Here is a 20086-nt window from a genome sequence, read left to right as displayed (position 1 = left end):
GAAAATCACTCAAAGAACAAGAAGCTTCTATAACCAATTCAAGGCATCATGCTAAGCTGTTTAAATTTTTGAGAAGTTTTGCATTTTCTGGAGGTTTCTCGGTGAAAAGGGGAAGATACATGGCATGTTGCCTCATATATCTATGCCAGGCTGCTTCAAGAAGTTGGGGTCATTTATCCATACTAAGAAAACACCAGTTGAGAGAAGTGTGCCGCACTAGGCCAGACGGGTGCATCCGTCAGCATGTAGTTTTTCTAAATTGAATGCTTATGCTATTTGCAATTAACGTCATTATCAATCAATGTTAACACTTTTTATGTCCTAACCATTTTGTGAATTTTTTCAACAATTAGAATTTCAAATTGCGTATGAAAATTTTACAAACTTGAACACTTTTTCCAAAATTGTTAAAACATTCCCAACCATTTATGAAAATTTTAAACAAAAATTGTAAACCTTATACTTTTAAAAAATATGAACTTTTTATAAAAGACAAACATTTCTTAAATTTGTGGATGAAAAGTCATAATGGGAACATTTTATGAAATTCCGGAGTATTTAAAAAAATTGTAAACAAATAAGTGAAAACAAGAACATTTTATGGTATTCTTAACAAATTTGCAAAAAATTTAAACGGTATCAAAAGAATAATAAAATTGAAAAAGGGGACAAAAAATTAAGAAAAAAAGAGAAGAAAAATGTAAAAATAGAGGGAAAATTCTTAAGACCTAGAAAATAAAAATGTTTAGAAAAAATGTTTGTAAATTTGAAAAACAATTGTGTTTTCAAATAATGATCCTAAATTTGGAAAGTATTATCATTTGAAAATATGTTCATAAAGTTTTGAAATTGATCATGTTTAATGGAAATGTTTGCAAAATTTTAAAAGTTTTCATACTTGCAAAAGAATGTTCGCACTTACAGACAAATCTTGACAATTCTGAAAAAATGTTCATAAGTATAAATAATTCGTCACAAAATCAAAAAATGTTTGAATTTTTTTATAAAAAGGTTCGCATATTTGAAAAAAAATGTTCGCATCGAAAAATAGTTAAAATTTCGTTTTTTCATGTTTTAAGAATGTTCGTATTTTCAATAAACACTTGAAAAACTGAAAATACGCATTAGCTACAATACCCCCTGGGTTGGTTCGCTACAGTGTCCGGCCCGGTCTTAGAGTGCCGGTTTGATCCAATATAGTGTCATCAAAGCCGTTTTTGTTCTAGTGGCTATCAATGTGTCCAGAACTAACCGGAGGTCCCAGGTTATGCTTCGTAAAAATCAGAGGTGCTCATAGGGATAGGTTATGCATGCGTTGATTCATAGGGGTGAGTATATGCTCGTGTATGTGAGTGATTTCAATTGTACTATGTTAAAAACAACATGGTCTGCGCTTTCCAGGCTGCCATTATAAATTTCTAATGCCTCGCATGGCAAACTGCCATAAACTGGTGCTCACATCACATACTTCACGCAGGCCAACCAGTCCTACTATATACTAGATAACACAAGCCATATGTATAAAATCAAAGTGCTCATTCATAGTTATTGTGATAAATAACATACCAGGGAATGGTTAATTTTATATATCCTCTTGACCGGCTGGTTGCTTTCACAAAAAACATCACCTAATTAAGGGGATGAGAATAGTTAAGCATGCAGAAAGACCAGCTCAGGCCTTCTAGAGCATATTCCCTGAAGATCTGAAGCAACAGTCTTTCTACCTAGAACACATACAATCACTGCAGAGCAACTTGGCAACTTCAGACGAAAGCACCTTTCATCTTCCTCAATTGATACTTATTATGTAATTTAGACTTCTGAATGTAAAATAATTCAACCGCAGGGAGAACATCTAGACAAGTGACGATGGTAGTGGTACAACAGTCTACCTTCAGCAAATTATGACACGGTTCGAAACAGAAGCATTATTGTCAAATGGAAAAATAAATCATACGTGCCTCCAACAAAAGTTCTACTATAACACTGTATCAAGTGTGAAACCCAAGTACTGAAATACATGCATAACTCATTATGAAAGTGAATGGTAAAAGAGACCATCACTTGTAAGAGCACACAAGAGATACCAATTACAATCCGTACAGACCAAAAGTATGTCGTACTCCAGAAGTGGATAGTACAACAGAACGACAATAAAAAGATACATATTAAATATTCCTTTCAGCTATTGCTCCATGAATGAATAATAACATGAAGAAATGTATAACTGGCAACACGAGTACAGTGTCCACCGTCAGCGATAGCACCAGACGACGTGCAAGAGGGCAATGCGTCAGGAAAATAGTGAAGCAGGAGTCAGACCCGGGGGGGGGGGGAGATCAGGGCCGCCAAGTAGGAGAGTCAAATTGTAAAATGAGCCAGCTATAATTGATGTAAAAGAAATGAAGGAAACTGTGCTGACTATTTGAAAGATTGAAAAGAATAACGAAATGCCCATGATATTTGAGAGTGCAAAGGTGTCTGACAGGAGCTAATTTACCTTTCCATTTATTTGTATGAGGGCATCTAAATCATGCTTTATTCAAATAGCTTCCAGCGAATATGCGCGATCTTTGACCAATTTTCTCCATGAGGTGCTTGGCAGCTTTCCATCAAGTGCTCACCACATGAATGTATGCTTATGAGCTGGAGGGAGGATGGCAGATCTGGTAAAGATGATATGTTGGGGCAGTCATAGATATCTAGATGCTCCAAATTGGAGAAGCACTTCAGATATGGCAGGGAAAACATTAGACAACCCCGGAACGTAAGCCTCTTGACAAATGTGAAATTTGCGGATGCTTCAAATGAAATGAATTGTTCATTGCATGATACAAGAGAGAGAAATGCTGGAACCGTGGAGCCTTCTGCCGTAAGCATGTTGTTGAGTATTGTAGAGCTGCTCACAACGAATGAGTACTGGACACGAAACTGTGAGATACACATGAGGTTGAGTTTCCAAGCATCAATCAATTGTACATGGTGAAGTTCCAGTGAAGACAATCCTTTGAGCATACATAAATCTGGCAAGTGCTCCAGTGAGAGTGATTTAACAGAGGTAAGACTACCAACAGACAAGCATGTGGCGCTTCTACATTTTCTTATTTCAATATCATGCATGTGTGGCCAATTAGCGCACAGGAAGTCAGCTGCAAGCACACACTTGTCTATACTCAGGCTCTGAATGGATAATGGCAAACATTCTGCTCCACATGCCAACTCTAAAGAAGGGCAGGAAATCAATTTAACATCTGAAAGAGAGGTAGCAGCTCGTAAACCCCCTAATGACCTGAGACACCAGCAATATTTGATGAACAAGCGGTCAAGTTTTGTCAAGTGTTGGAGGACCTCTTCTGAAGGAAGTGTAGTTAAAGTCATAATCTGCTCTAAGACCAATGTTTTAAGTGATGCTAGGCCATCAAGGCAAACAGCTAAAGCTCCATTTGTAATATTGCATGATGAAAGAGTCAGTTCACGAAGCCCTGTTGGTGGAACCAGCGACAACCCAATGCCCCTTTCATACATGAGTCTGATCCTTTGCTTGTGACTGTCTATCCATGCATCGATAAGATAATTTTTTATAAAATTTTCGTCATCCTTTATTCGTAGAGCACCTTTAAGGTTCCGAATATTCGACACATTAGCATGCATCACTATCACCAACTGCATCATAAATGATTGTTCCTTTGAGAGTACACTTGTAATATCTGATCTGGAATGCACCTTCCAAATTAAATCAAGAATTGATGCCAAGTGATCTATCATATTCTCTCTCTGATCATGATGTTCCATCTCATCAATGGATATAAATATAAGCAATGGGGATTTGTATACTTTCAGTATTTCAAGTCCTAGCGGAAGACAAGGTAATGTCTTCAGGTTTGGCATATTGTCGAGTAAAAGTGAAGTGCAATTGTCAAGTTGCCCAGAATTGGATGGTAGGCTTTGTAATGTGCTGCAATTAACAAAGCTCAGAGATTCCAAATTCTCAAAATACGAACCATCAAGTAACCAACTTGGGTATTTTGAAGATTTGTAACCGTGAATTGTAAGATCTTCAAGTTGAGGTGGTGGTATCAAGCCTTCTAGAATCTCCAAATGTAAATTATCCTCTTCATTTGTGTTATACATGTGGCTCCAGACAAGTTGCAAGCTGCCAAGATAAATTTTCTGATACAACTTTGATTCTAGGGCTTGATCCTTCGTACTGACATTCTCAAGATTTGTGACACTTAAACTGCCACGAATCTCATTCATATACCTCAGTTGTTCTAACTCATAACCTTTTTTCTTTTGCACAGAAAATTCCTCAAATTGTTGAAGTGAAGTTAGCTTGCCAATGTTAGGAATTTGACACAATGCTTTCTTGTTTGATGTGTATATTCTGTAATCATGTTGTTCAAGATGTCGTAACTTCCTTAAATCGCAGAGTTTCTCAGGCAAACTCTCAACTTTATCATTTAATAGAAGTGACTGTAAGTGGTAAAGAGTACATAGGGATCTTGGCAATTTAGAAATCAATGTTCTGACAATGTTTAAATACCGAAGGTGCTTCAACTTCCCAACAGATTCTGGCAACATACTGCTGCTATAAGATGACAAATATAGTACGCGCAACTTCTTCAAATTCTGCAGTATATGATTGAAAAGGTAACTTACATCATCCATTAGGGGGGCTATGCAGATAATACTACGTAAATGACGAAGCTTGCAGATAATTTGCTTGTGTTCCTTCAAACTACCGACGCTAACAGACAAGTGTCGGATGGTGGATGGTATTTCTGTTATGTTATCATCTTCCAATCTGAAATAGTTCTCTTTGGACAGTGATTCTGCCAGATCATGAAGGAGATCATGGATAACACAGTACATGGGTGTGTAATCGTCATGTACTGGTTGAAAGAATGAAACCGAGATCATCTCCTTGAAGCATTCTCTCCCAATGTCTTCCACTCTCTTGTTTTTGTTGCATGAATCAACAAGTCCCGCTGCCATCCAAAGTTGAACCAACTCAAGCTGCAATATAGAAAGCACCTCTGCATACATGGATCTAACTTCTCATAACTCCACAGTAGAGCTCTAATGGGCTCACCTAATTTGTCAATATTTATAGTTAGAGCATCCTTCCAAGCAGTGATACTTGTTTTCCCTTTCAACTGGGAACCCACAACTTTTGCCGCCAAAGGAGATTGTCCAAGCCTTTTAGCAATCTTCTCTGAAATTTTTTCTAGCTTTTCACGCAACCGTGGATTTTGAATTTCTGGTCCAAAAAATGCATGGTGTTTGAAGAGTTCCAAGAATTGATCGTCTTCCATGTTTTCCAGAGGACACACTTCCGCACAACAAAGAGAAGCTGGAAATGTATCCCTTCGAGAGGTTACCAAAACTTTGCTTCCTGTTTGTTGGGAAACTAGAGGAGCTAATAGTTGGTCCCATTCCCTTTCACTGTCAGGTTCAAACCAAACATCATCCAAAACAAGAAGGAATTTCCCGGATTCTTGCAGTAAGTCTTTCAACCTATGCTGAAGTGTATCAAGGTTATCAATGCGTGGGCACTCCCCTTGAGAAGCAGACTCGATGATCTCCCGTGTATGACGGTGAACATCAAGTTTGCGTGAGATGCTTACCCACATTGTCACATCAAAATATTCTTTTATCCGCTTGTCATTGTAAACAAGTTGTGCCAAAGTGGACTTTCCCATGCCTCCAACTCCAACAATGGCCAATCCGGAGTACATAGCAGTCCTAGACTCCAACAATGATAACTTTTCGCTGGTCCAGGCTAATTGGTTTAATGATTTCATTAACACCTTGGCTCTCATTGATCTTCCGCTCCGTGACCGCCAGTTCACTTGGTCCAACAGGCAGGCCTCTCCCGTTCTTGCTCGCCTAGACCGAGTGCTCATTAACGTCGCTTGGGACTCTGCGTTCCCCACCTCCACGCTTGCATCCTTCACCCGTTCCACGTCCGACCATGTCCCCCTTGTTGCATCCATCTCCTCAACGGCTCCCACAACGCGTATCTTTCGGTTTGAGAAGTCTTGGACCCTTCACCCGTCCTTTCACTCCTCTATGCGCTCCGCCTGGACTTCGACTTTTCGTCCGGATGCTACTGCCCGTCTTGTGGCTCGGCTTCGTCGGTGTCGCCTCAGCTGCAAACGGTGGGCTAGGCGTGTTGCTCCGGCTGCCCAGCGCGAGCAGGACTGCCGTGTGCTTATTGACATTCTTGATCGCATTGAGGAACTTCGTCGCGTTTCTCCGCTCGAGGCCATGCTTCGCACACTTACCATTGGTGCCTTGCATACCTCTGTTAAGGAGAGGGTCCTCTATTGGAAACTTCGTGCGAAATTCCGTTACGCCGTCGAGGGCGATGAGAACACGGGGTTTTTTCATGCTTCTGCCTCAGCTCGTTTTCGTAGGAACTGCATCCCGGTCCTCTCCTTCGAGGGGCACGAACTCACCTCTCACGCGGACAAAGCGACTGTCCTCCGAGATTATTATTGAGGTCTCCTTGGCACTGCGTCTCCCTGTGATTGGACATTCTCCTTATCTGAACTTTACCCTGGCGTCGTCCCCCTCCCTGAATCTTTGTCAGGACCCTTCTCTGCGGGCGAGATTCGTGCAGCTTTTTTCGACATGAACCGCCTCTCTTGCCCTGGGCCGGACGGTTTTGGCCCATCCTTCTATGTCTGTTTCTGGGACTTGATCTCCTCCGACGTCCAGGCAGTGTTCGATGACTTCTACGCCGGCTCTATTGATCTCTCCAGAATCAACCGCGCCTTTTTAGTTCTCTTGCCAAAAACGGAGGCGGCTCGCTCCCCCTCTGATTTCCGGCCCATCTCGCTTCAGAATTGCATCATGAAAGCCATCACTAGGGCTCTCTGCTCCCGCCTTCAGCTTCACATTCACTCTCTGGTGGACCCTGACCAGACGGGTTTCCTCCCTGGACGGCGCATCTCTGAGAACATCGTTTACGCCGCCGATCTTCTCCGAGCCCGCCAATTGCGCAAGGCCCCCACTGTGGTCTTTAAGATTGATTTCCGCAAAGCCTTTGACTCCGTTAACTGGTCGAGCCTTCTCATGATTTTGTCCGCTCGGGGTTTCGACAACCGTTGGTGTGGCTGGATCCACGCCATCCTTTCTACCGGCCACACCTCGGTGCTTCTTAACAATGTCCCGGGTGACTGGATCCTTTGCCGCAACGGCATTCGCCAGGGCGACGCCCTATCCCCCTACCTCTTTATTATTGTTGCGGATGTTCTCCAACGCATGACTCAGGCTGCCAGCGCCGCCGGCCGTCTGCAGCACCCGATCGATCCCTCCTTCCCTTGCCCCGTCTTGCAATACACCGACGATACTTTGATTCTTTGTCGTGCCGACCTCCCTTCCGTTACTTATCTTAAAAACATCCTCGACGCTTTTGCCTTGGCGACCGGGCTCACCATTAACTTCCATAAATCCGGTTTTGTCCCCATGCACTGCTCAGCCGAGCTGTCGTCTGAGATGGCCGCAATCCTTGGATGCCCCATATCCACCTTCCCTCAACCCTACCTAGGTCTCCCCCTCTCCCCTCTTAAGCTCCCCATCTCCGCCTATGACCCCCTCATCAACTCCTTTGATAGGTATTTGTCCGGGTGGCGCGCTCTTCTCCTTTCCTCGGGCGGTAGGCTCGTTCTTTGTAATGTCGTGCTTAATAACATTGCCACTTATTATATGTGTTCCTATATGCTACCCCCTGGAGTGCTTGAGCAGATTGATCGTCGACGTCGTGCTTTCTTTTGGACCGGCAAGGATACTTGCTCCGGTGCTCGCTGTTTAATTGCTTGGGACAAAGTGTGTGTTGATGTGCAGGAAGGCGGTCTGGGCATACGCGACCTCCGGCGGCAAAACATGTGCCTTCTTCTCAACTTCGTCGACGCTCTTCACCGGCCTGGGTCCCCGGAAGCTGTGGTTCCTCCGTCACCTCAGGGGTGACGTTGGGGACCCATGCTCGGCGCCTTCGTTCCTCCAGACGATTATCCAGGCCGCGCTCCCGACCTACCGATCCATCACTCGGGTGCAGCTGGGGGACGGGCGCACCACCTCCTTCTGGCAGGATCGGTGGCTCCCTGGCGGTGCGCTCTGCTTCACCTTCGAGGCGCTCTTCTCCCACTCGACGCGGCCCAACGCTTCAGTCGCTGCAGTCATCGAGGGAGGCCTCGCGCTTCAGCCGAGGCTCTCCGCGGTGGCGGCCGGTCAGCTCAGCGCCGTGCATGCTCTCTTGCGAGATGTTCATCTGCTGGATGAGCATGACCGCCGCTTCATGGCGTGGGGGGGGCGACCTGGCCTTCAGCTCCCGGGCTGCTTTTCGGGTTCTCTCGCCACACGGCGTGCTCGACCAGGACTCCATCGACATCTGGGGCTCCCGGCTTCCGAGCAAAATCAAGATTTTCGCGAGGCTGCTGGTCGGCAATAGGCTTAGCACTCGGGCTAACCTATATGCCAAAAACTGCGCCCCCTCCCCGACATGTGCCTCCTGCCAGGCGGAGGAAACGGCGGACCACCTCTTCGCTGCATGCCCTCGTGTGGCTCCCGTCTGGGCTAGACTTGGCCTGGGCACCTTCTCCTCCGTGGACGAAATTCTTTCTACACCGCCCCCGACGCAAATTGACGCTGCTGCTTGGAAGGAGGGCCTCTACATCCTGATGTGGAGTGTGTGGAAAGCCAGGAATGATGTGGTGTTCAACTCCATCGTTTGCAGGGCTGGCGACGTCCTCCGGCGAGCGGCCGACGATACACTTCTGTGGTCCAAGCGTTTTGAGACTGGATCGAGGGAACAGCTCCTCCTGTTTCGCTCTTTCATTTCCTCAGCCGCCTAGTTTCTCCTCATTCTCTCTCTCTTCTTTTTCTGTTGATTTACCTCTTATCTTGATGTTTTTTATCTCCTCGATGAGAAACACTGTATGACGCTACGTCGCTTTCGGGTAATATAACAACCGGTGGGGCGTTCGCCCCCCCCGTCATTCTCGAAAAAAAAAAGTACCAGTTGTCTTGGTAAGATGATTTATTATATGATCACGATCCTTATCACGACCAATCACTTTCAGAGGTGGCAGTGATGTAGCCACATGAACAATGGATGATGGTATGGTGGGGTTCTCTGCATTATAACCAATTGGTAAGCGCAACAGTTCGTGAAAGTCCTTAGCTTTCGCTAGGGTATCCTTAAGTTCATTGAGATGGCGAAGTAAATTTCTGTTATCTGATCTCATATTGGACATCCTGCTCGATGCAGCATGTAGAGGCTTCATAAATATGCTGCTAATGGAAGAGTCATTAGGCGGCATAGAATCCTTCCCATCTGCTTTGCGCTTGAGGAGGTTAATCGTACTCATGCTCGTCTAGCAAGTCTTCAGCCATATAGAAGGCATCCTTGAGTTCTTGAAGCCATTTGTCCAACTTGGGCCTGTGATTTCCCTTGTCGGCTGCTTCAACCACTAGCTTGAACTGCGGTATGATAGTGGTCTCCAGTTGATGGAGTTCACGCGCCATGTCCACTCCAAGGTATGTTGAAGCATCAGCAAGGAGCTTCTTCAAGAGGGGCGATGCGGCCAATCTTAAGGCAGCACTAGCTAATGCTACTTCTGCCATTGGATTGCGATATTTTCTGGTTTATATTTCTATGGCGGGAAGTTATGATTCCTTTGTGGGTGCTGAATGAACACCAAGGATAGTCCTTATTGATTGGGGGTGGATACCGCCAGTGAGTATGGCAATTGCTGAAAAGCCTGCAGGAATAGGAAATCAAATAAGTTAGTTGGTTGCAAGAACGAATATAACAACAGAACCCAAGAGCAAGATTTGTAGAGGAAAACAGACGAGAACATAGTGATGAGCTTACACCAGATAAATAAGTGAGAAGCAGCATTGTAGGAGCTGGTGCAGCCATGAGGCAGGCAGCGATACTCTCAAATAGTACAAGAGAATGAGAGGAGGCAGAAATCGCCAAACAACATGCTTCTTCTCCTAGTCCATATCCTTCTCTGAATTTTTCTAGTCCTCGGGTATTGTTGCTATCCACCAGCAGATATTGGCTGGATATTGTCTTGATGATTGTACAAGGCAATCGGGACATACGTAACACTTTTTTTTGCACAAAAATTACTGCATATCATGTACACCTAGCTACAAGCAGAGAGAACATGAATAAAACTCAGCAAGAGTAGCAAATTTTGATGTCATCGGTATAACAAATCACATAATCATTGGTGCAAGGAGATCAAGTTCAAGCTAAAATACAAAGTAATCCCCATGAATGGATGCTGGAGGCAGCGAATACAGTCTCACGTAAGCCTTCTTATTATGTTCTGAGTCGTACAAACACATACTACTTGCCAGCGAGTCCTTTGTTTTTTTTTTTTTTTTTGAGATTGAGTCCTTTGTTCTACCTCTGCGACACTTGTACAATGAAGGAGTTGTACAGGGGGGTGGAGGGTCTCAACAGCGTGGAATACACTGTTCCTCGATCCGACCAACCAGCCCAAGAACATAAACAGATGTACTACATGCCCAAGGATAAGGTAGGAGGGAGATGGATCTTCGCACCTGAGAGCGACGCCGGAGCCGAGGAAGCCGATGAGAAGAGAGGAAGGCGCTGGATGGTCAGAGGAGAAGAGAGGGGAAGCGCCGGCCAAGGAATATAAGGTGAAGGTAGAGGTCTCTATGAAAACTGGCCGCATGGGTCGAAGAGTACAAAGCTTTGCTCGTTGGCCGGCCAAGAGAAAACAACAAACCAAAGCCAAGGACAAGAAGAAACAAGAGAAACCTTCCATAGGAAAGAACGTCTGCATCCTTCTTCTAACATTTTTCGCATAGGAAAGTATGCCGGCCGTGATTTGTCCACTCTGTCAATAATACTTTGTTGCAAATGATCTAGCCGACAATTTGACTTGTCATGGTGTGAGCGGATGAATCGACAAAGGGTGAATCATCAACGAGCCAAGACCGGAGAAGCACAGAAGACATGGAGTCCAAATTAGGGAGAGATTGTTAGCAGTAATCTTAATTAGGTTGATGAGTGCTAGTTAATTAAGGTACGTGTGCATGTTGTGCATGTACGTGAAGTGTCATAGTAGTATACCGTGTACTAAGCTGCCATGTAGTATAGTAGATTAGTAGTACGTATTGGAGTCAACTTCGTGTACTAGTAGGAGTCCAAGAGTCCGGTTTAAGACTTATGGGTCTCTACGAGTTTAGGCTGAGTCCAAGTCGGTTATTGTTAGCTTTGGGACTGGCCGACGTGTATATATATAAATACACAGGGCCTGCAACTTTGTAACCGTGGAGAAAAATAGAAAAGCAATAAAGAAGGAAAACAAGGGGCACGACAAGAGCCCTTGGCAAAAGTTTTTGTGCGCGTGTGTTTATTGTGATTTGATGTGATCGATCTTGTGAACGGAATTCCAACATACTTGTGCCGGGTGCAGCGGTTGCTGGTCTTCCTCTCTTCGTTGATCTACCGGTGTCGGCATTTATTTCTTTTTGTTCTTCTTTTGTTTTCTTTTGGGTTTATCTGTGCTGCGGCCCTGGCAAACTGAATGTATTGAGTGTTTGCTTTATAATATAAAAGCGGGGGAAAATCCTTAATCGTCAATACTTGTGCCACACCATGCACCACTTTCATAGGAAAGAATATCTGCAGCCTTCGGACCGCGTTAACCAAGCTGACCCAAAAACGACGCCTTTCTTCAGGAATGTGCGCGCCCCAAGTTGTGCTACCGCTGCCTGTTCCAGGAAGACATGTAACCAGGCATTGCTCCAGAGTCCAGAATAGAAAGATGGAGGCAACTGGATAACAACGCCTTCTCAAAGGCCAGCGGCGCCCGCAAGTATCACCGTCATCAGTCAGGGAGGACACGGTACGGGCCGGTCCGGTCCCTGACCGAGTCATCGGCGTTCCGGACCGGACCGGACCGAGCAGTGCCGTAGTCCTGTTTTCAGGGACCGGACCAGTGTTGCCGCCGCCTCTCCTTGCAGCACCCCTTCTTCTTCCTTGAGCTGCCTCACACAACTCCTTCTCCTCCCATGAACACTCCCATGAACACAAGGACATACAAACACAACATCTTTTGTACAGCCCTCACGGCTTTTACTTTTCATTAACTCAATGCAGTACATATACACACACCAGTGGTAGGACACACCCACTCACACGAGCAACCACACACGGCCACCACGCCATGCAACTACTTTGACCCATTACTCCACTAACCACTCCATGCACTAACCTGGTCCTAGACTTCCTCCATTAGGTTAGTCATAGTGGGAGTAACTTAGGTAATAACATAGCGCATTCCAATTTTTTTTTTGCTTATGTGGCAAGTATTTAATGTGAGGTGGTAACATAATATGACTGTAACATAGCGTTTCCCAAGACAAGATGAGTCTACAAGCTAATAAATGAAGCCATCTATGACACTACTATTATGTTACTTTGCATTATGAAGGTAGTAACTTAGACTAGTGTCATGCATATGACACTACTCTAAGTTACTCCCCACTATGACCAGCCTTACCCATACTACTCGGCAACCACCTGACCAAGCAAACTACATGCTTGCACACTAACAAACTAGTACACTGATTCACTCGGCTCTAGTTCAGCTAGTCCATTAAGCAGACAGCAGGTCTGTCTCCAGTGCGCCTTACCGCTTCATGCGACCGTGCCGCGTCTCACAGCACCGCGGCTTCACACCACAATCGACATCTCACCATGCTCGCCGCATCACACGGCAGCCCGGCATATCGTCTTAAAAACCGAAGCTTCAACGACTAGCTACTCCCTAAACCGTCTAAGTTACATGCAGACACAAAACTAAACATGCAGATACATAACCAAGATTAAAAGGTTAACAACCGGCAGCGACAAAGCCCGAGCCGGACCGAACGGACCGAGCGGACCGGCCGGTGGCCATCGCAGAGCATGCCGCCGGAGCATGGCTACGCGGGGAAGCACTCGAGGAAGCGCGGCTCGACATGGAGGTGTCCGGCGGCCTTGGGAGAACCAGAGAGAGATTAGGAATCAAGGAGGGAGGCTGGCGCATGGCGGCGGCGAAGGACGTGGATTTTTAGAGCATGGGCTCATGAACACCTCCTATCCTTATCCTCCAATATAGATTTAAGATCCGTGCTAGACAACTAACTTACTACGTGAAATTTTCTTTTTTTTTATTTCTTTCAAATAAAACAACATATGAACTTCAAACTTTGCAACATGGCAAAACATTCTTACTACAATGTGAGAAAAAACCTATAGATTTTTTTGACGACATAAATATACAAAATGAGATTTTCTCTATTAAAAATGCTATTTTTACTATTTATGATGCACGAAAAAATTCTAAAAGTTTTTTCCCACATTCTAGTTAGAATGTTTTGTTGTGCTGCAAAGTTTGAAGTTCATATGTTGTTTTATTTGGAAGAAACAAAAAAGACAAAACTCCTTACAGGAATCGCGATGCAGAGATGGATGGCTAGATAAGGAGATGCACCTGAGCCTAAACTTCACAATATATTTTCCCGGCGGCGAAGAATTTGGCACGACGGCCGGTGTACAGAGACGGAACGATGACGGATGTGGCGGTGTAGAGCGTCCCACTTCGATTCCTACCGGCCAGGCGATAGATCCAAGCACGGCGCATCCACTAGACATGCCTGCCGGCGTCAGGGAGTCTTGTGGCCGCGCGGATGAACGACGGCGGCACTGACCAGCGGACGAGCGACGACAGTGGTCGCGGCGGACATAGACGACGACAGTTCCTTGCGCCCCTGCCATGCCGCCGGCACGCCCCCGCCGTGCCGCCGGCTGCCCAAGGACAAGTTCTTCGGTCCGCTCGGTCCGAAAGACCGCTCGTGTCGTCCACCCTGAGTAGTCAGCTCCAACTTTTCGCCCGGAGTTGCCAAGATGATGCTGCGAGCTCCCCAGCCTTACAATAAGATCTTAGGGTGCATAATCAGTCAGCGACGTTAGGCTGTCTTTGTCCTCTGCTTCCTGCAGTAGAAGCAACAGACCAATGTCCGCTCCAAGTGTATAGCTCTACGGAACAACAGTGTTGGTTGGATTGCAGAGGAAGAGGGGAGAAAGGCACGGTGATGATACCGATAGAGATTGGTGCTCTGTTTTTCGTTCAGACTCTACTGCCCCGAATTTAATTATTTTTGTATTTTGTAGATTGCTTACCACATATGCTTGAAAATCTTTTCTTACTCACCTGAAGTGTAAAACTTATAACACAGAATGGGCTTGCCCAACATATTTTGACTAGCAACTAATTTAGCAAAATTTGAGCAGCATTACAATCATACATTTAAATCCATCTCTCAAAACATAATTTTGTAATAGAGAGGTTGCAGAATATTGACAAGAACCAACTAAGTGAGACATGGGAACAAATTGCATTCACGATTTATTTTTAAAAAGAAAACAAAAGACTATTCCAATTCCTATATTACTCTTCTCAATCATAATATGATCACGAAGTAACCAATGCATACAGCTAGTATACTATGCAATGGTTATCTAAATCAGAGAAGCAACCAGATAGCAACAAATGCTTTGCTGAATTTTAGCGCGCTGAGTCGAAGTGGTAGTTCTTTCAGGCTAATGATGATACAACTTCAGGGAGAAGTAAACATAATGGATCAAAAATGAATACTGCATATTCTACAAACAAATACAATGAAAATGCTAACTTCCAAACCACAACAAACAGGCTTCTTGTACCACAGTGCCACAATCTATGGGTGCAGACTGGCAATAAAGATGATCACTTCATTGCTCGCCTGGATCAGATGGTTGCTCGGAATTCGCGAAAATCCATGTGAGCCGCGCATCTTTCTTTATGGTGTTCAATTCCTTGACCACATCCCCTATCTTCATTTGTGCCTTGGGGAATCCTCACAGCAAGCTAGGCCAAGCTTAAACATAGGATACAAGAATATATTTGTGACGCTCTTCAAGTCTCCGTTGTAGGTTGCACCACCATCCGATATTTCTATTAGTTTATCAGGATAGGCCATCCTGAGATAGTCAACCAGGCTTGTCACACCATCCATGAAATTGTCAGTTGGCCTCCTTCGAGTAAATATTTACAATAGCAAAACCCCGTAGCTATATACATCACCATCCGGGGAGGGTTCAGATCCCGAGCCATACTCTGACAAACATGAAACAAAGATGTTACTGGCCATGTAATAGACACAAATTTTGCAGATTTCACTCTCAGTTCAATTTAGATATTGGATTAAGTAATATAAGGACAAATATTTCTAGATAAATTTAAAGCGTTGCAGACGTTGCAGACCTGGTGCGACGTATCCAATTGTGCCTTTAATCGCAAATGAGCTGCTTTCAGTTCCACCACCACCATGCTCACATTCTTCAGTATGCATTATCTTTGCTAGACCAAAGTCGGTGACGTGTGCAACAAAGTCATCATCTAGAAGGATGTTGCATGGTTTGATATCACAGTGAACTATGGATGGCTCAATTTGATGGTGAAGATATTCTAATTCCTCTGCAACATCAAGAGCAATGCCTAGCCTTTCCCTCAAACTTAGCCTTCTACAGGTCGTTGTTAGTCACTACTTTTGGATACAGCCACTCATCTAAATTTCAATTGCAGATAAATTCTAAGACAAGTGCCTTGAACTCATCAGCATTACGGTCCAAACTGCTACACACAGTGATCACTTTGACAAGTTTACGGTGTCGAATCTTCCTTAGGGCCTCACACTCTCCCAAGAAGCTTCTATGAGCTCCTCGCTTGCCAAGATTCAGAACCTTGATTGCTACAGTATATAAACTCTCATCAAGATTTGGAGTTCCAATGTACACATTGCCGAAACCTCCAGAACCAACCAAATTTGCCAGTGAGAATGACTCCATTGTTGCATCTATCTCAGCATAAGATATCCTCTCATGCATCTCTAAGTGAAACCCGACTCCTTGATCAGCAACATTGTTTGGTTTGATTCTTGTCTTCATCAAGTAACATGCAGTTAGAGAGCACATGGAGAAGATCAAAGTTCCAACCATGCAAAAGAGTATGACCCGACGCCGATGCTGCGCAGCCTGGGCATGAAGGTAGTTGCAAGGATGGGGGACCTCCACATAGCATGTTATTACAGGGAGCAACAGTACAGTAGCATTGCGAAGGATCCCTTCATTTGGCACAGGACCAGATAGGTTGTTGAAAGAGAGGTTTAGATATATTAGGATCTCAAAACTCTGGAGGAACTCAGGAATGGGTCCTGCTAATTTATTATCAGACAAATCCAATTTTTCGAGGCCTCTCAAAGAAGAAAAACCTTTCGGTACTTGCCCGCGCAAAATATTTCCTTGAAAAATTAGGAAATTCAGTTGGACGCAACTGCTGAGAGTGTCTGGGATTTCACCGAGAGCTTGCTCATTGATAGGTCGATTGCGCTAAGGCTGTTCAACTTTCCTATCTGTGTTGGAATGGAGCCACTTAGAGCATTGTTGGAGAGGTTGAGAAGTACGGTAAGAGAGGGAATAGTAAGTATCTCCTGTGGGATTTCCCCACTCAAGGAGTTAGCAGAAAGATCCAGAGATATATGTTTTGTGAGAGTACCATGGTTTGCTGGAATGCTGCCATCTAGAAACTTATTAGATAGAGAGCGGCTTCTCGATTGTGTGCTATTGCCTAATGATTGTGGAATCTTCCCATAGAATCTACTACGGGATAGGTCGAGATACTAGAGGCTAGAAATCTGGCCAATATCCAGAGGCAGTGTGCCTGTGAAAAGGCTATCTGTGAGGATAAACTTTGCAAGTTTTTTAAACTTCCCAAACCCTGCAGGTATGCTCCTAATTTATTTTGTTTCTACCTAGTGAAATCCAGTTGAACTATGCACATAGGTTGGCAATAGAAACTGGTATAACACCTTCAAGGTTGTTTTCTTCAAGGTCTAATACTTCCAGGTTGCTACAGTTGGTCAAGGATGCGAGGAAATCCAAATCACTAGGCTCTGTGGTTTGAAGAAAAGTGTATCCTAACAAAAATCCCCGGATATGACCATGGATGCCAATGTCCCATGGAATCAGGCCATTATCCTGATTTCTGCCAAGAATCAAAAATTCAAGTGCTAATGCATTTGACAGGGAGCCGGGTATTGGTCCTATAAATTGGTTCACAATTGTGATAAAAACTTTAGCTTGGGAAGCTTAAAGCCAATATCAAGTGGCAAAGAGATCCTGAAAACTGGTTGAAGCCGATGCTGAAGTATAAGATGGAGGAAATATTGAACATGGATGGAGGAAAAGGGCCTTCCAGTTTGTTATCCATGATATTAAACGTAAAAAGATTGGCCATCTTACCTAGAGCTGGAGAGATATGGCCACTGAAACCGTTCTGGGCTAATCCTACGTGTGTCTGTGATGTCAAGTTACCGAGCCAACTCGGGATATGGCCATGGAATTGGTTTTTGCGCATACTAAGCCGCGTGAGGGTTGTGAGGTTGGAGAATGACATGGGAATATCACCAATCAGATTGTTATCAGAAACATTGAGAAATTTGAGCTTTGATAGGAGACCCAGAGAAGCAGGCATGGAACCAGAGAGGTTGTTCCCCCTCAACTCCAAGGTATGAAGTGTTGTACAACCACTGAGGCTGCCTGGGATCTCACCTTTCAATTTGTTGTCTGAAAGACTGAGGATGTGAAGGTGGGTCAGGTTACCGAGCTGCGGGGAGATGCTGCCGACAAGGCCCAAGGCAAGCAGACGTATGGCAGTGACATGGCCTGGGTGCCGGCGGTTGCTGCACGCCACGCCCATCCACTCACAGTAATTAGGCAATGGCGCCGTTCTCGTCCCATTGATGACAGGGTCCCAAGACCAAGAGGACAGTGCCCCTGTAGGGTCACTGGTTATGAGGGATTTGAATGATAGGAGCACCGGAAGATCGACACCATAGTTGCTACTTTGGTTGTTGGTGGGTTGAGAGCAGCTGGATGTGAGAAAAAAAGAGGGTATGAGCGAGATGATGGACCATGAAAAGCTGCCATGTCTTCATGGTTGAGCAAGGAGGTAGAGATGGGGCGTGGCTGTAGGTCGGGCGGAGCCAGCATAGGATCGTTGGGTTAAGCTGAACCCAACAATTTTTCCTGGCCAAGTATCGCTAGACACGTACGTATGTGGATGAACCCAATAAAAAATATGCGTTGAACCCATCAACTTGGTACCCAACGCTTAGTGAGAAGCCCAAAAGCCCACAAACGAATCACCTCCATGCTAGCCTGCTAAGCCTGTTCGTGTCTTCCTTTCCCTATTCCTCTCATTCTCTCCTGTTTCCTTATGGCAGCCGGCAGCCGCAACCCGCAGATCTTTCCATTTGCTTCCTTGACTCTACGATGTACCCTCTCCTGTTCGCATCCAGCGACAAGCCGACATGGGTAGGTCGGCAGTAGCGAGACTGCCGGCTACTATAGACCAAATTCACGGTATTGAGTCGCATCATCATATCTCCTTTCTATTGTGGACGCCCTAATTTTCTAATTATTTATTTCATGTATTTTGATTGAACTAGGCTATGGATCGGTATTTCTGGAAGAGAAATTGATCAGCAGACAGATAATGATGCTAACGCATCAAGATCACCCCTTCACAGAGAAATTATTTTAGATGAGTTTCCTATGATCCAACCGGTATGGCATGCACACATCCGTTAATAATGTAGCACAACATTGGATAAGTGCTATCATATCTAATATTGCTTAATGAAGCCTAGTATATTCAAAGAATAGTAAATAAATAAAATAAAAATCTGAAATTTCTGGACGTCAAAGATGGCGAATTGTTCTATGTGGATGCAAAATTTCCATCCAAGATGACTTTCGTTGCGCTCTATACACAAAATTTAATCAGTGCTCCAAAGTATATTTTCGAAGCTTTTTCAGATGCCCTATTTTTATTTATTTTGTCCAGAGCTCCTGCAGTATGAATTGCCATGAGATTTTGCAAGTACTTAGTATTATTGGGCATGTTTGATGGATATAATATCATTTTTTTCGAATTTACTGTTCACACTAGGTGTAGATGAGCTCGAGCTCGAAAAGGTTGACCTCGTGTCATATTTCTATTTGTTAGGTTGTTTTTTTAGTGTTATACTATTGTTGTAATATGGTCTAGAATTATAGTTTACACTTAATTAATTCCTACCAAGTTCTTATAACAAGTCAGTGAGTGAACCCAATGGCAAAAATTTCTGGCTCCGCCCCTGGGTCTTTCACTATTGTACTCAGGACTCTTCTCCTTGTGTGCAAGTCGTTAAATAGGCACCAACGTTCACTCTCTGGGGTCGGCCAATGAAAATATTTTTGACGAAATGCAGCAGAGCTGCTTTCACTAATTATGAGTTGTCATCTTCTTTCTGCAGAACCACTTATTGCTTATCTACCGGTACCGTCTCTTACTTAGATTGTAGAAGGTTGTGTTCATGTGTTTGACGGACAGTCTATGTTACTAAATACAAGTAACTCACACGGATCTTAGACACATCTCCATAGATACGAGGTGGAGGTGTATGCTACACCAAGTGGGCACATGCTAAATAAAAAAATACTTTTCGAATTACAAGTATCGCTATTTTGAGTAAAGAAAAAGAGAGCGTGAAAATGACTTCTGTGATGTCCTCTGCCATGTAGTCGAAGCAAACGTTGAAATATTCCAATGATGTTACAGGCAACAGCATTAACTGGATGTATAGAAAAAACAGGTTAAGTTTGAATTTTATTTTCATGTGGCACAATCAGAAAAGTCACCTAAGGTTGAAAACCCTGCCCATCAGAAAAGCCATTCATAAAAATCAAACCATAAGGATGGCGGAGGGAACTTGATAGTTACCGAAGGACCGAGATTAGAAATGGATGTAGTAGATCTGTCCAGTGTGAGCTTTCCCCTCCTTCCATGAGATTCCCTAATTTCCCATTAAAGCCAATGAGACCATCTGATTCATCATGCTTGCAAGCTCTGAAATTAAAGCAGGAACACACACACACACACACACACACACACACACACGCACGCAC

General features: G+C 44.3%; 2 pseudogenes; both read right to left on the bottom strand.

Moving 5' to 3' along the window:
• Positions 1-2538: 2538 nt before the first annotated feature.
• LOC123084555 (disease resistance protein RGA2-like) lies at positions 2539-9630 on the bottom strand (annotated as a pseudogene).
• A 5195-nt stretch (positions 9631-14825) lies between these two features.
• LOC123084554 (probable LRR receptor-like serine/threonine-protein kinase At3g47570) lies at positions 14826-18072 on the bottom strand (annotated as a pseudogene).
• Between the last annotated feature and the right edge of the window lie 2014 nt (positions 18073-20086).

The sequence above is a fragment of the Triticum aestivum genome, chromosome 4A (genome assembly GCF_018294505.1).
Source record: "Triticum aestivum cultivar Chinese Spring chromosome 4A, IWGSC CS RefSeq v2.1, whole genome shotgun sequence".
Taxonomy (NCBI): domain Eukaryota; kingdom Viridiplantae; phylum Streptophyta; class Magnoliopsida; order Poales; family Poaceae; genus Triticum; species Triticum aestivum.
The sequence above is the reverse complement of the archived record's forward strand: the minus strand, read 5'-3'. Positions and strand labels throughout refer to the sequence as shown.